Source organism: Siphateles boraxobius, unplaced genomic scaffold, assembly GCF_051911475.1.
Source record: "Siphateles boraxobius isolate OS27281-9 unplaced genomic scaffold, OSU_SipBor_1 294, whole genome shotgun sequence".
Classification (NCBI taxonomy): Eukaryota; Metazoa; Chordata; class Actinopteri; order Cypriniformes; family Leuciscidae; genus Siphateles; species Siphateles boraxobius.
The window spans coordinates 1-13,617 of NW_027508913.1; the positions used below are offsets into that span (position 1 = coordinate 1).

Below are 13,617 nucleotides of genomic sequence, written 5' to 3' on the forward strand. Positions count from 1 at the left end.
TGGGGCTTTTAGCAAAGCCCCCATGCAGGAGACGATTTCTGCAAGCCAGGATGATGTGATATTCCCAGAAGCCGTCCTGCTGAAGTGGAACCACAGCCACTGAAGATGACTGATTATTATAGTCATGTCCAACAAAAGCATGGAAGAAATGTCTCCGGATAATATTTGTAAAGTGGAGTTGGTTTTCCCAGCTATTGACGTAATGACTTGCGCAATACTGTTGCCAAACCACCCTGGATAGTATCTCCTTTTTTTTTTTTTTTTTTTTTTTTTGCTTTTCCACCTCAATTAAATTATTAACTAAAGAAATCAAAACACCCACGTCTGTTCAGTTTTGAAGGTCTGAAGGCTGATAGAGTAGTTCATATATCAACACGGTAAGTCCTCTCTCATCACATGTGTTTATTTGTGTGAGTAATGGAAATGTGAACACTCCTTTAGTGATGCACATTATATTGATAATATTTTGTTTATTTTCTAAACTTTTTTTTAAAGGTACTTTATCTTATTTTAATGATGTTTACAGATAGGTTTTTTGGACTAAAACAACTTCTCCACAGCCCTCTTCAACTCTTATTGTCATATAAAAACAAATTTACTGTTTTTAATATAAATCTTAGGCCTTCAACGATGAAAACTTAACTGCTTTTGGAACTTTGACGATTAATAAAACAACAAACGTGTCCATCAGAAAATATGATGAATATATCCGGTACAGTTTTCAGTTCCACAATAATTTGAACGACAGGGGTTTCTCACATGTCATCCACCAGTCGTTCGCGAATGCGCATGCGCCTGTGGACAGTCTTCAGTGGGTACTGGGTAGGGTACTCTCTGTGCAGTACAGTGATGAATGGTGACCCCACTGAAGGAACCTTCCGAAAACAGCGACCGAAAGATTTTAATATTATTGGGAGCCAAAAGAAGCGATTGTTTCCATTCCGCGTATTTCAACGTGACGCTGAAATCAGTGAAGTAATCTAACGGCGCTTCCCACTAGAAGAGCAAAGACGCCCGTGCGCGCGCAGTGAATGTCTCAACTTTCCCCGTATGATGTGACTGTACAGCGAGCTCGATCTGGGAGGAGAGGGAGGACTATCCGGACTATCATTGTGTTTTTTATCTGTATCTAGATACGCGCATGCTGGTAAGTTGATTTACGTTTCATACAGTAAGTTTAGCTTTATTCTCGCTGCCTTTATTCTCCATGTTGATGAGACCCGAACATGCTGTCTATGTAGGCAGTTCACTAAGTTTTGAGACATAGTCTACATCTGTGGCCTCGAGCTGAAACTGAAAAATAATACAGTTATTTTTGAGCAGTTCTCGACATTGTTTTCGACATAATGTCTTGTCAGCAAGACCAGATTCTTACATTGTTTCCAGTGTAACAGAACGTTATCATAGAACATAGAATGTTACATTGTTTCCAATGTTAAAGTGTAACATTGTCAAAGACCTCTTATATCTCTTTTTTTAATGTAAAACAAATATTTATCGGATACGAACCTTTTAAAGGCGTTGTTGCCAGTTGATTATGCAATATCTATCCGTTAGTTGGTGATGAAGTTAGTCTAGTCTATTTGGTTTTCTGACATTTACCTGACGCTTTAATCGCTAACACTTTAAAATACTGCTCCCTCAATAATTGAAAACTACATTACAAATGTGAAATGCTAGTAACTACTATTAACTAACAAGAAACTCGAAAGAAGGATGTCATCACAACGTTAAAAAAGGCTTACATTGACTCTGACAGTTTTCATTTTTCATGTTTCAAAGAGTTATCATGAATACTGATCCAAATCTCATTCTAATGAAGGATTTGGATATACTTTAGTCATTACTAGTGGGTTACCATGATCGTCACTTTAAAATGAACATTATACACATTAGTTTTGAACCTGTATTTAGTAGCTCTTAGTAGTCATCTGGGAGGTATGAACAAATATTATTGATAACGAACTACCACAACCGAGCGTTATAAATGACTAATTCGTTAATTCTTGTTAGTTACTTGAATGTTAATAGCTCGTTACTCATTTGTTCCTGTGTAGTTATTCATAAATGATAGAACAGTATTGTACTCTTACAGGTTTACGATGGTTTTAACTGGTCTTGTTGGTCTCCCAGACTGGCCAAGCTAGTCTTTATCTGGCCTATCAGCAAAGGAAAGTATCCAAACCCCTTTAAAACCAGCCAACAGACCAGTAAAAGTCATACTAAGATGTCTTTCTGGTCTTAGCTGAGTTATGCTGGTCTACTCTCCAAGTCTGCAAAGATGTTCATATGGTCTAACTGCCATTTATCTGGTTTGGCTAAGGTGACCAGGACCCAGGATCTCCTAAAACCAGGATAGGAGACCAGCTAAGACCAGCTTCATCTTTTAGCAGTGTGCACTCCTTTCTTTGCTAAACTCCTTTTATTTAATGCGTCTTTTACGCTGTTAATACAAACTGTGAATCAGCTGAAATTACGCCCAGTGTCAATATTTATCTATGGCATTTTGCAAGGCAAATATAAGATGTTGTCTTGCAAACAGGTTTGTTAGACATAAATGCAAATATGTCAGACACATTTTAAGTATAATGTTTGAAACCGTTTTTTAGTCATAAATGTAAAGTTGATTTGTTTATTAGTATTAGTATTATGTATCATTATAATAATGTTATTATCTACAGTTTTTGACATCATCCTAGAATCATTCTTACTGAATGCACGGGCACAGACCAATTGTAACGTGAATTTGTCTGACCTCCGGTGTCATCCACAGTTGTTTTAGCTGCACAAAAGCAGCCTTTTATAATGCTTAAAGGGATAGTTCACCCAAAAATGAAAATTAGCCCATGCAGGGTTCTACGGTATCACATTTTTTATTATGAGCACTTGTCCTCTTAATTAAAAAAAAATAGGAGCACAGACAATTAAAATGTTTTTTTTTCTTAAACGACACAATGTTACTGTGCCACATACTGTATACCATGCACAAGTATGGAGAGCATGAGAAAAGAGAATTCAGAAACACAGCGTGTGACAGAAGTTTACCTTATAAATATTTAAAATTTTCAGTTTTAGAAAAACAATTTCACTGGCTGTCCTCAGAAAACACAAAAAAACATGCATACATTCATACATTTCATATGCCCCAGGGCTCCAGACTAACTTTTCCACTGGTTGCACTGGTGCTACCAACTTTCTCAGTTGGTCGCACCAGCATATGATTTGGTCGCACTTTTTTTTTTTTTTTGCTACATGCCATGGGATTAATCAATGCATGTTGGTGAATAGTGGTTTTAATGGACCAAGGCTAGCAAAGGCTTTCTGGGTTGCAGCAGAAATACCTGTAGGCTAATATATTAATTATCATTGCCAAATTTCAGGATTTTCATGGATTTTGGACAGTAATTTTAATCTGTAATTTTAAGCATTTTACATTTGAATTATATACAATCTATATAAAATCTCAAATTTATTTATTTCTATCTATCTATCTATCTATCTATCTATCTATCTATCTATCTATCTATCTATCTATCTATCTATCGGTGTATTATCATCTTTCTATCTTTTAAAAACCATTAAACATTCAAATGTATGCATTGCATTTTAAAAGATTAGAGTATTATAATAAACTGATACAGATTTTTCGTTATCAAAGTTTATAGTTTTAACAAAAAGCAGAAATCTCACACTCCTTACCTTCTGCATTTTATAATAATTTCCTTTTCCTCTGTCGAGCGATCATGAGTGTAATCGTTCGACAGAGGAAAATATAACCGCTGAAAAGACGTAGGAGGAAGGGGCTCTGTGTTTCGTGAGACCATTTTTATCATTTTTATATGCCTTAATTCGTGAATTCGTAATTGGTGCGTTTCACCATCAGTGTGAAATGCGCGTGACGTCTACGTTCGTCAATAAATAAAATGCACGTGTCTTGCGGAAGAACATTGTGGACGGAACTTCTCTCCGTCAATGTCTATGGCGAGTCACGCAGGCATTGGGCTACTCCGCAGCCGAGACGACCCCGGGATAAAATAGTCCGAATATATAAACACTTATTATAGGCGTACCGTAGTGATTCAGAATAAGTCAAAAACACGGTTTGGAAAATGGATTCATGATGTAGCCTACTCGTTCACTTTGAACAAATGCGACCACATAACATTTTAACTCGCACATTCTCAAAAAATGGTCGCAGTCTGGAACCCTGTGCACAAATACACAATGCACAGACGCTGAAGTGTAGTCCTAAAATGTATTTAAATGGACAGTCACCAAAAAATAAAAATTATGCCATTTACCAACCCAAATGTCGTTATAGACCGATAATATTGAAAATACCTTCAAGTGTGTTCTGAAAGAATGATAATAAATGAATAATAAATTTAATGATAACAGAATAAATTCCTTATTAAAGCCCTAAATTAGGGCTGCAGCTATCGATTCTTTTTGTAGGCTAATCGATTAATCTAGCACTTAATCGATCGATTAATCGAGTATTCGGATATTTTTTTGTGTGTGTGTTTTATTAACAGAATAGTTATTTTAAACTTGTGTCTATTTCCGTTAAAGCTGTTATTCGTTTTATACTATAAGTTATATAGTATGCAAGTTATAAAGCTATCTCATATGTGAATTTTCCTTTAAGATTTTATAATATAACCACTCTAAGCATCTAAGCATATTTTTGTATTCTGGTAGTTTAACGCTGAAGAAGAGCTGTAACGTGACTTGTTGTTGAAAAAGCTGACGCACTTTTTGTTCCGTGTGTTTTAACTGAAAAATGAGTAGGCTACTCCGAATCTTTATTAAAAACCAACAGGCTGGGGACTTTAATTTTTTGTTGTTGTCTGTAACTATTTGTCAGACGTGAAATACAAACAAGGTTTCGCAAAAACTGCAATACAATATTTGTTCCTCCATCACGTCCCGGTGTGTACAGTGAATGCATGCTGAAATTATTGTTGCGTGGCTACATAAAAGTTTAAGCATATGTGATGCATTGCTGCAATCGGTCTGACTGACGTGTGCTTTTTTTAGGCTATACTCTCTTGCAATTGAACGTGATAGTTACGTTTACTACTTAAAAATGTCATCAAAGCTAAAAATCATATCTAGTCAAACCGCATCACGACATCGCTACAAATACAGTATGGGATTAAAATCAGCGAACATCAATAGGCTTAGACCCCGTTACCTTGTTTCAGTGAGTTAAGTGTATTAAGTGTGTAATGATCCCACACTTTAGACAATTTCTGCCGTTTATTTACATATTTATTCTCAGCAATCGCGCCAACTAAATTCAAAATATATGCTTCCTGAACAGGTCCGTGTGAATAAACGGTCCGTGTGAAACAATCAAATCCCTGCGCCGCGCGTATAGTGCGCGTCATAGGAATTTAACAAGGCTTCGAGGCAGAGTTTTGTAATCTTGTAATTTTTGTAATCGAGTAACTCGAGTAACTCGAGGAATCGTTTCAGCCCTACTCTAAATTTACATCTGCACTCACTGCTGAACACAATTATTGTTGTCGTACGTAGGGTTGATATCTACACAGTTTTTCTTCTGAAACAAAATTAATGGCCCAAATATTATGAATGGGATCTCTTCTTTGGCAATTATGTATGCAGTGTTGAATTAGATTTTTAGTTGTCGGAGAGCTTCTGCTCATGAATATGTCCCTGCAGCGTAAATGACGCTGGGAATTGCCGTGCTTCACTAGCGATTCTTGCTTGAAGTGTGAATGTCCGCACACAAACATTGTTGGCCCTGCTAACTCTGCACCAGCTTCTTTGCAGTATTTGCACAGCATAACATCTTTATCTTGCTCGTATTGTAGCCACGGAAAAGTGTCTAGGCATTGTTTTTTTCAACCTGTACTGTTTAACGTTACCCGTCACTGATATTTTCTGCTTCTTACAAGGAACAACAGCACCAACCTCTTGTTCTTGTTCAACGTCTTGTTCTTTTTGACTGAAATGGTCGCATTGTAGAGCCCTGCCATGATTTACTCACCCTGAAGTCATCCTAGGTGTATATGACATTCTTCTTTCAGACGAATACAATCGGAGTTATATTATCCATCCGTGATAAAAGTGCTCGAAACGTCTCCGGGGGGTTAATAAAGGCCTTCTGAAGTGAAGCGATGTATTCGTGTAAGAAAAATATCCATATTTAAAACTTTATCGACTAAAATAACTAATTTTCATTTTTGGGTGAACCATCCCTTTAATATCGCAAACTAGTATTTCTTATCATATTATTTTAATTAATTACAGTATTGTATTCATCATCTCATTGTTTTGTAGCACAAACAGTTTTACCATTTTCTGCACTTTGATAATACTTCCAGTTATTTACTTATTACAGCTAATTATTTAAAAGTCTCGCACTCTCACAAAACATAGATGATGTCCTGTTGCAAAATAAGGCGGACAGCAGACAATGGTTACTTGTCAAAACATTTGTTTAAATAAGCATTTTTTTTTACTTGCTCATGTGAGAAGTTGCACTTGCACAATGTTTCTTACACAAGTCTTCTCCTTCTACAATAAGCCTTGTGTAAGAAACATCTTGAGTTATCTTAAATACATTTCAATGGATTTCCACAGTAATGTATTTGCAGTGAGGATTTGAGACAGGATGTTTGAGGTGGCTCCTCCTTTGAATGCTTTTCCTCGTTTTTGCTCAGATGAGGTCTGTCTCTGTAAAGTGTTGTAATGTTTGCAAACTGGATCGAAAGTTAGACTTTGATCTGTTTCATGTGGATACAAATGATCATGTGGGCCGGCAGTGTCTCAGTGGTTCATGTAGGTTGTCTACAAACCGAAAGGTTGGTGGTTCGATCCCCGGTTCCCCCTGATCAAGTGTCGAGGTGTCCATGAGCAAGACACCTAACCCTAAATTCTGCTCCCGACGAGCTGGATGGCGCCTTGCACGGCTGACACCGCCGTCGGTGTGTGAATGGGTGAATGAGAGGCAAATATGTAAAGCGCTTTGGTGGCCATTGGGTCTGTGAAAGCGCTATATAAATGCAGTCCATTTACCAAATGTTTACAATGTTTACTTTAAAACGTAATAACCTTTACCATTGTGATCATCACACACTTACAGTACACACATTGAGAGATTTGAAATAGGTATCAAATAGTTATTCACTTAATGTTACGCTTACATTGACGCACAGAGTTTTGTTTTGCTCATGAAGAATCACAAGTTCTTCAAATGTCAAAAGTCTAGGCCTTGTCCCAAGCAAATAGTTAAATGCAACATTGACTCGTGGTCCTGCTGATAGAGGGCCAAGCTGTGCATGGTTTTGTGAGATAATCATGTGACAGTTTAGGTTTTCCTCAGAACACGAAATTACCCAGAAGACGTATGTGTGTGACAGTACAACAACATATAGTTCACCCAAAAATGAAAATTCTGTCATCAGTTACTCATAAGAAGATATTTTGAAGAATGTGGGTAACCAGAAAGTTGATAGTAGCCATTGACTTCCATAGTATTTTTTCCCCCCAGGCTATGGAAGTCAATAGCTAGCTATCGTCAACTCTTTGGTTACCCAGATTCTGTTTCAGCAGAAGAATGAAACTCATACAGGTTTGGAACAACTTGAGAGTGAGTAAATGATGACAGAATTTTCAGAATTGGATGAACTATCCCTTTTAAGGCATGTTAAAATCAAGTCAGATGCGACTAAATTAATTAATGCTAATGATTTTTTTTGTTTTTACGATTACTTTATCACTTTTTCATTTTTAAATAATTTATATATATATATATATATATACAGTGCTTAGCATAAGTGAACACTGGTCTTTGATCTTAATGCCTTAATTAAAAAAAATAGGAAAAATCCAACCTTTAAGGACACCAATTTTCTTTGTGAATGAATAATGTATCGTAAATAAATAAATGTTCTTCCTTAAAATACAGGGTGCATAAGTCAGGACACCCCTATGTTAAATTCCCATAGAGGCAGGCAGATATTTATTTTTAAAGGAACACTCCACCTATTTTTGAAATAGGGCTTATTCACCTTCTTTCCTACATTTAGATAGGTGGGTAAATGCATTTTTGTCTCAGTGCATGCATTGTTTTAGTTTGGCAGAGCCACCGTTAGCTTAGCTTAGCATAATGAATGGAATCCTTTGTTGCCAGATAGCATGTTGTCAGTAAAAGTGATAAAAAAAAAAAAACAAAAAAAACTAATTACTTCTTGTGGCCTGTGTATTCACAACGAGTACACATAGCAATGCAGATTAAGACTAGGTGATTTCCTAGGCAGAGATTGACTTGGGACTATATTGGGGTGAAGCACAGGCGAAGCACTGCTACTTGGGCGCAGAGATATCACGCAACACCTGAAATCCGTCAACATACCGGCGTGAATAGTAGCTGGCTATTTTTCCTACAGTAGACATAGTGAATGGTGATGAACATGGCGGATTTAGTGAGAGACGAAGAGGGTGACTTCTCAGACAGTCAAGATCCAGAACCATACCTCTATGAACCAGAGTTTTCAGAAGAGGAGCTGCCAGCTTTGGAAATAGACCGACAGGAGGAGTTTGCGATCGCTCAACAGCCAGAGGACGTGAGGATAAGAGCCAACACAAACTGGTGGTGTGAGTGTATGTCCTTTGCTCATTCTCACTAGGGGTGTAGCGATATTCAAACCGAACCGAAAAACCGTGATACAGAACCTACGATACGAATTGCGATTCTCTCATGGCGTACCGAACACGCCCCGCCCCCTGCTACCCCGGCCAGCGGACCTCATGTCTTATGTGTAACACAACGAATTCAGTCTTGTAGCCTAATCTCCATTTAAACCATATAATAGCAAGCTCCGTGCTTTGTTACTTTCGATAATAAGTAGGGATGGCGAAAACTAAAAATGTTCTTGACCGACCACCGAGCCTCATTAGCCGGTTGAAACTAAATTTTTAGTTTAAAAAAATATGCCACGCTATTTGAAATAACAGCCATTTCGAGCCGCGCCTGCAATTTCGCAACTCTGTCGCATCTCTCTCTGCCTCCCGCTCACACACACACACACACACACACACACTGTCCCGGCGCAGCGCTTCCACTCACGTCACTTTTTTAAAATCCCCTACAGCGCGAAACATGAGTCCCGCAAACGCGGGGCTGAGGAGCTTGTATGTAATCGGAGGACAAATGGCTCCTTAGTTTCGAAATGGTTTGGGTACAAGGTGATCGCGTTGAAAATAAAGGCGTTGGTCTAGCGTTAGAAGCTCATTTGAAACATTGCAGCGTCTCATTTAAGAAAATGACAGCTCCGAAGAGACTCCGCTTAGTTTGAGGTAACGTTAGTACTAACAATAATAAAGAAAGATGATGATCATCATCACCTTATCTGTTACCACTGAAATGTAGATGTAATGTATTTCTACAGTATTACTACTGTATTTAAGCACTGTATCACACAAGTTGCAACTTACTGTATCATTATTTTTGGTGAAATGGTCCCACACCTTACGTTTCTTTGCACGCTTCATCCTGTCGTCTGCCCTTGCTCTAACCTCCAGTGTTTTAGCCTGTAGCCTTTACTTTTCGCAAACCTTGTGAGCGCGCGAACCCAAACGCTGTGACCTCGCACCAAATGTTTTTATTGGTTTATTAAGTACAAACAGGCAAGATGGCTAACTGTAGTAGCGTTTTGTCCACTGTCTATAATAGCCTAATTTAGAGATCACTTTTTTTTTTTAACCGACTACCGACAACTTTGATCGGTTAACGTTGAGACGGTCAACCATCGGTCAAACGGTCATCGGTTTGCATCAATAATAATAATTAAGGTATAATCTTTCAAATTCTGTCTATTTGATCACGAAATTCAAACAATAAATGCCGTTTTGGCGCTCTCTGATGTGGCGTGACAGATCACTGTACTAGCTCGAGTAAACGCCATCATCTCTTCCTCAGTTACAGAATAAACATGAATGGTCACCTGAAGGTATGTTGAAAGATACACTATACTTACTGAAAGGCATCCCAATCGCTCAAACAGTGTTTCAGCAGCGGAAAGACGTCAATAAAACAGCTTAGTTTTTCACATAGCATTATATTTACCTCAGCAGGCTAGTCATCCAAATGAACTCTTGCACTAAATAAATGCACTATATTAGGCTATATTTTACTTAACCTGTTAATGATATCTTGATTATTTAATGTATGTTTAAAATATCTTTCATGAAAATTACAGCAACTGTGTAAATTATTATATTTCAATAACGAATTAGAGTAAAAACAAAATGCAAAAACCGCCTTATGTTCAGTTTAATTGTTTTCATACAATGTGTTGGGTGTTGATTATTATATCTAAAAAATAAATAGCATCTGAATTTAGGCCAGAAATCTAGGCTCTAATGTTAACCTTTAATGTAATAGTAATGTGCGGGCTCCCTAGTTTACAGCATTAACGTTAGCAGATCTTTTTTTTATGCTTGGGAAAGTTTAATTGTAATTGAATTAATTTAAAGACAAAGACACAATTTTTTCATTAAACCAGTGTTTAAAAAAACAAAAAAAACAAACAATTTTAGCTTTCTAAACCGAACCGAGACGTCAAAACCGTGGGAAGAACCGAACCTTCAGTTTTGTGTTTCGTTACACCCCTAATTCTCACAACCTTTTGCTATGCAGGCAATTACCATGTTTGCAGTAACTGTAGCTGTAATTTCTCAAACTCAACACAATCCAAAAGCGAAGATACTCGGTGCAGGTCACGCCGGTATGTTGACGGAAGTTGGGGGATTTCAGGTGTTGCGTGATATCTCTGCGCCCAAGTAGCAGTGCTTCGCCTGTGCTTCACCCCAATATAGTCCCAAGTCAATCTCTGCCTAGGAAATCACCTAGTCTTAATCTGCACTGCTATTTGTACTCGTTGTGAATACGCAGGCCACAAGAAGTAATTCGTTAATTTTATTATATTTTTTTAACACTTTTACTCACAACATGCTATCTGGCAACAAAGGATTCCATTCATTATGCTAAGCTAAGCTGCCAAACTAAAACAATGCATGCGCTGAGACAAAAATGCGTTTGCCCACCTTTCTAAATGTAGGTGAGATGGTGAGTAAGCCCTATTTCAAAAACGGTGGAGTGTTCCTTTAAAGGCCAGTTGTGTCATGGATCCAGGATACTATGCATCCTGATAAAGTTCTCTTGGCCTTTTGAATTAAAATAGCCCCACACCATCACACACACTTCACCATACCCAGAGATTGGCATGGTTTTATTTCAGTTAGTCTAATAGCTGGTGTGATTTGCATTGAGAGATGATCTTATGGAAAGTTCCCCATTCCAATCTCTAGGTATGTGAAGGGTACGTGATGATATTGGGCTTTTTTAATTCCAAAGGCCAAGGGAACTTTATCATTATGCATATTATTCTTGATCCATATAATAACTGGCCTTTAAAAATAAAAATCTGCCTGTCTCTATGGGAATTTAACATAGGGGAGTGCTGACTTATGCAACCTGTATTTTAAGGAACAACATTTATTTGTTTACGATACATTATTCATTCACAAAGAAAATTGGTGTCTTAAAGGTTGGATTTTTCCTCATTTTTTTAATTAAGGGAGTAAGATACATTTCCAAAAGATTATTTTTTGATAATTTTTTATTCCTCTCTTTAGTCAACTTTAGTTTAGGTGTGTTCACTTATGCTTAGCACTGTGTGTGTGTATATATATATATATATATATATATATATATATATATATATGGATGCATCAAACATTATACTGTGATTATTTTGTTGTGTATTGCGATTGCGTTATGAACTATATGACATTTAAAGAAGACCTATTATGCCTTTTTACAAAGTCTTGATGTTGTTTGTTGGGCTGTTGATTATTTCCCCATATTCTCCATCGTTGCAGCTCCTCTCTTCCCAGTCTGTCAGTAACGCTCTGTTTAGTTCCTGTCTCTATGAAGCCCCTCCTTCTGAAAAGCACACTGTGCTCTGATTGGTTGGTTGGAGCAGTGTGTTGTGATTGGTCGAACGCTTTGAGTGTGTTTGTGAAATGTCCCGCCCCTTACCATAAGCACCCGTTTTCAACACACTACTAACTAACTCAACCAGGCCCCGCCCCTTTATGTGTATTAATTATTTAATTGAGGAATATCAACATTATCATTCTGAAAATATTTTGCGAATATTACTTTTTAAATCTCCTCTAAACGTTCTGAAACAAGTAGTAACTTAAAAAAAATGTTAGATGAACGTCCAAAACATTTCAGAAAAACAATGTGTAAATAATGTGTTTGTGCTAAAGAACATTAGTCAACACAACATTTGAGAACATTATTAAAGATCAGATAATTTTGAACAAACGTTCAATTAACGTTACTGGGATAATGTTTGTTCATAACTTTAAAGGGCCCCAATTATGGTTTTTCTAATATTCCCTTTCATGCAGCGTGTAAAGCTGTTTGTGGATATAAACGCTCTGCAAAGTTGCAAAGTCGAAAGTGCACAATAAATAGGCTAAAGTTATTGTATCCCAAATTAAAGAATCGATTCTTAACCGCAAAGGAGGAATTTAGAGAGACTGATTCATCCGGATCTTTTGAGAATCATTGAAAAATGTGGTATTGTGCAATGCATGTTATGAGAAAATGAACTTGAAAGAAAATGTTCTTCGACCTTTGATGCATGTAAAGCTGTTGTAGGAGACTCCAAAACAAAACCAGGAGCCTTTAAATTAGCATAATAGGGGCACATTAAGAGACCCTTGCCAGAATGTGTTGCATTTTTTTTTTATCAAGCTTATTATTACTCTTTGAAGTGCAAGTACATTGCATTGCAAGACTTTCATGCGTCGACTATCACATGAGAATTTCAGAAGCTATGCACTTTTAACCATTAAATGATAATGCCATGAACACACACAGACACAATATCAATATTATACAGCTAGGTTACGTCCATAATACTGAGGCAGTGCTCAAAATATGAATATACCTGGTGTCAGACAAAATATGGTTGACCAGCCCATACCTTTACCACTAACCTACCAGCACCCCTTTTTCTGTTTGCTCTCCGTTTGCCACACAGACCACCATTGTTTGAGAGGTTGTGTGTGGATGGGCTCCCGGCCCTGCAGCATGTGGAGCTCATTAGAAACACCTGAATGCACCTCTGTGTTTTTTACATTGGAAGTGTGCAGAACAGAATGGAAGGCTTGAGCGATCCAGAGAGGGGATAGGGTTAGGTGTAATTACACGATTTAGGGATGGGATTGATGCTAAAACTTTAGTTTCATTAAAGGGGTCATATAATGGTACATGCACTTTTACAAGTTGATTGTACTGAAATGTGTGTTGGCAGTGCCTGTTCACAACCATCATATAATGATACAAATCCATCCAGTTTTTTTGTTTTAATCTCCTTATATGTATTCCCCTGTCTCAAATCGAGCCGTTTCACCGTGCGACGTCACACGGCGCATGACGATCCTCCCACGGTTGTTGATTGACAGCAGTGGCTAGTTTTGTTTAGGAAGGGAATATTCCCCACGATCAACGTAACTGCATTCATGTTTGCGCGAATCATTTCACACCAGACTGCTTTTTAAACG

At 37.5% G+C, this 13,617-nt stretch overlaps 1 protein-coding gene across 5 annotated transcripts in view; it reads left to right on the forward strand.

Annotated features, from left to right (window-relative positions):
- The first annotated feature begins 261 nt into the window (after window positions 1-261).
- LOC143754088 (CMP-N-acetylneuraminate-beta-galactosamide-alpha-2,3-sialyltransferase 4-like) overlaps window positions 262-13,617 on the forward strand; it is a 54,370-nt gene continuing 41,014 nt past the window's right edge. Inside the window, exon 1 of one of the 5 annotated variants that reach the window (XM_077246999.1) lies at window positions 262-377. The gene's annotated coding sequence lies outside the window, so the exon portion shown is untranslated. Of the gene's footprint in view, window positions 378-761; window positions 1,148-13,617 lie in introns of those variants that run through there. The other 4 variants (XM_077247001.1, XM_077246998.1, XM_077247000.1 and 1 more) reach the window with 4 other exon arrangements.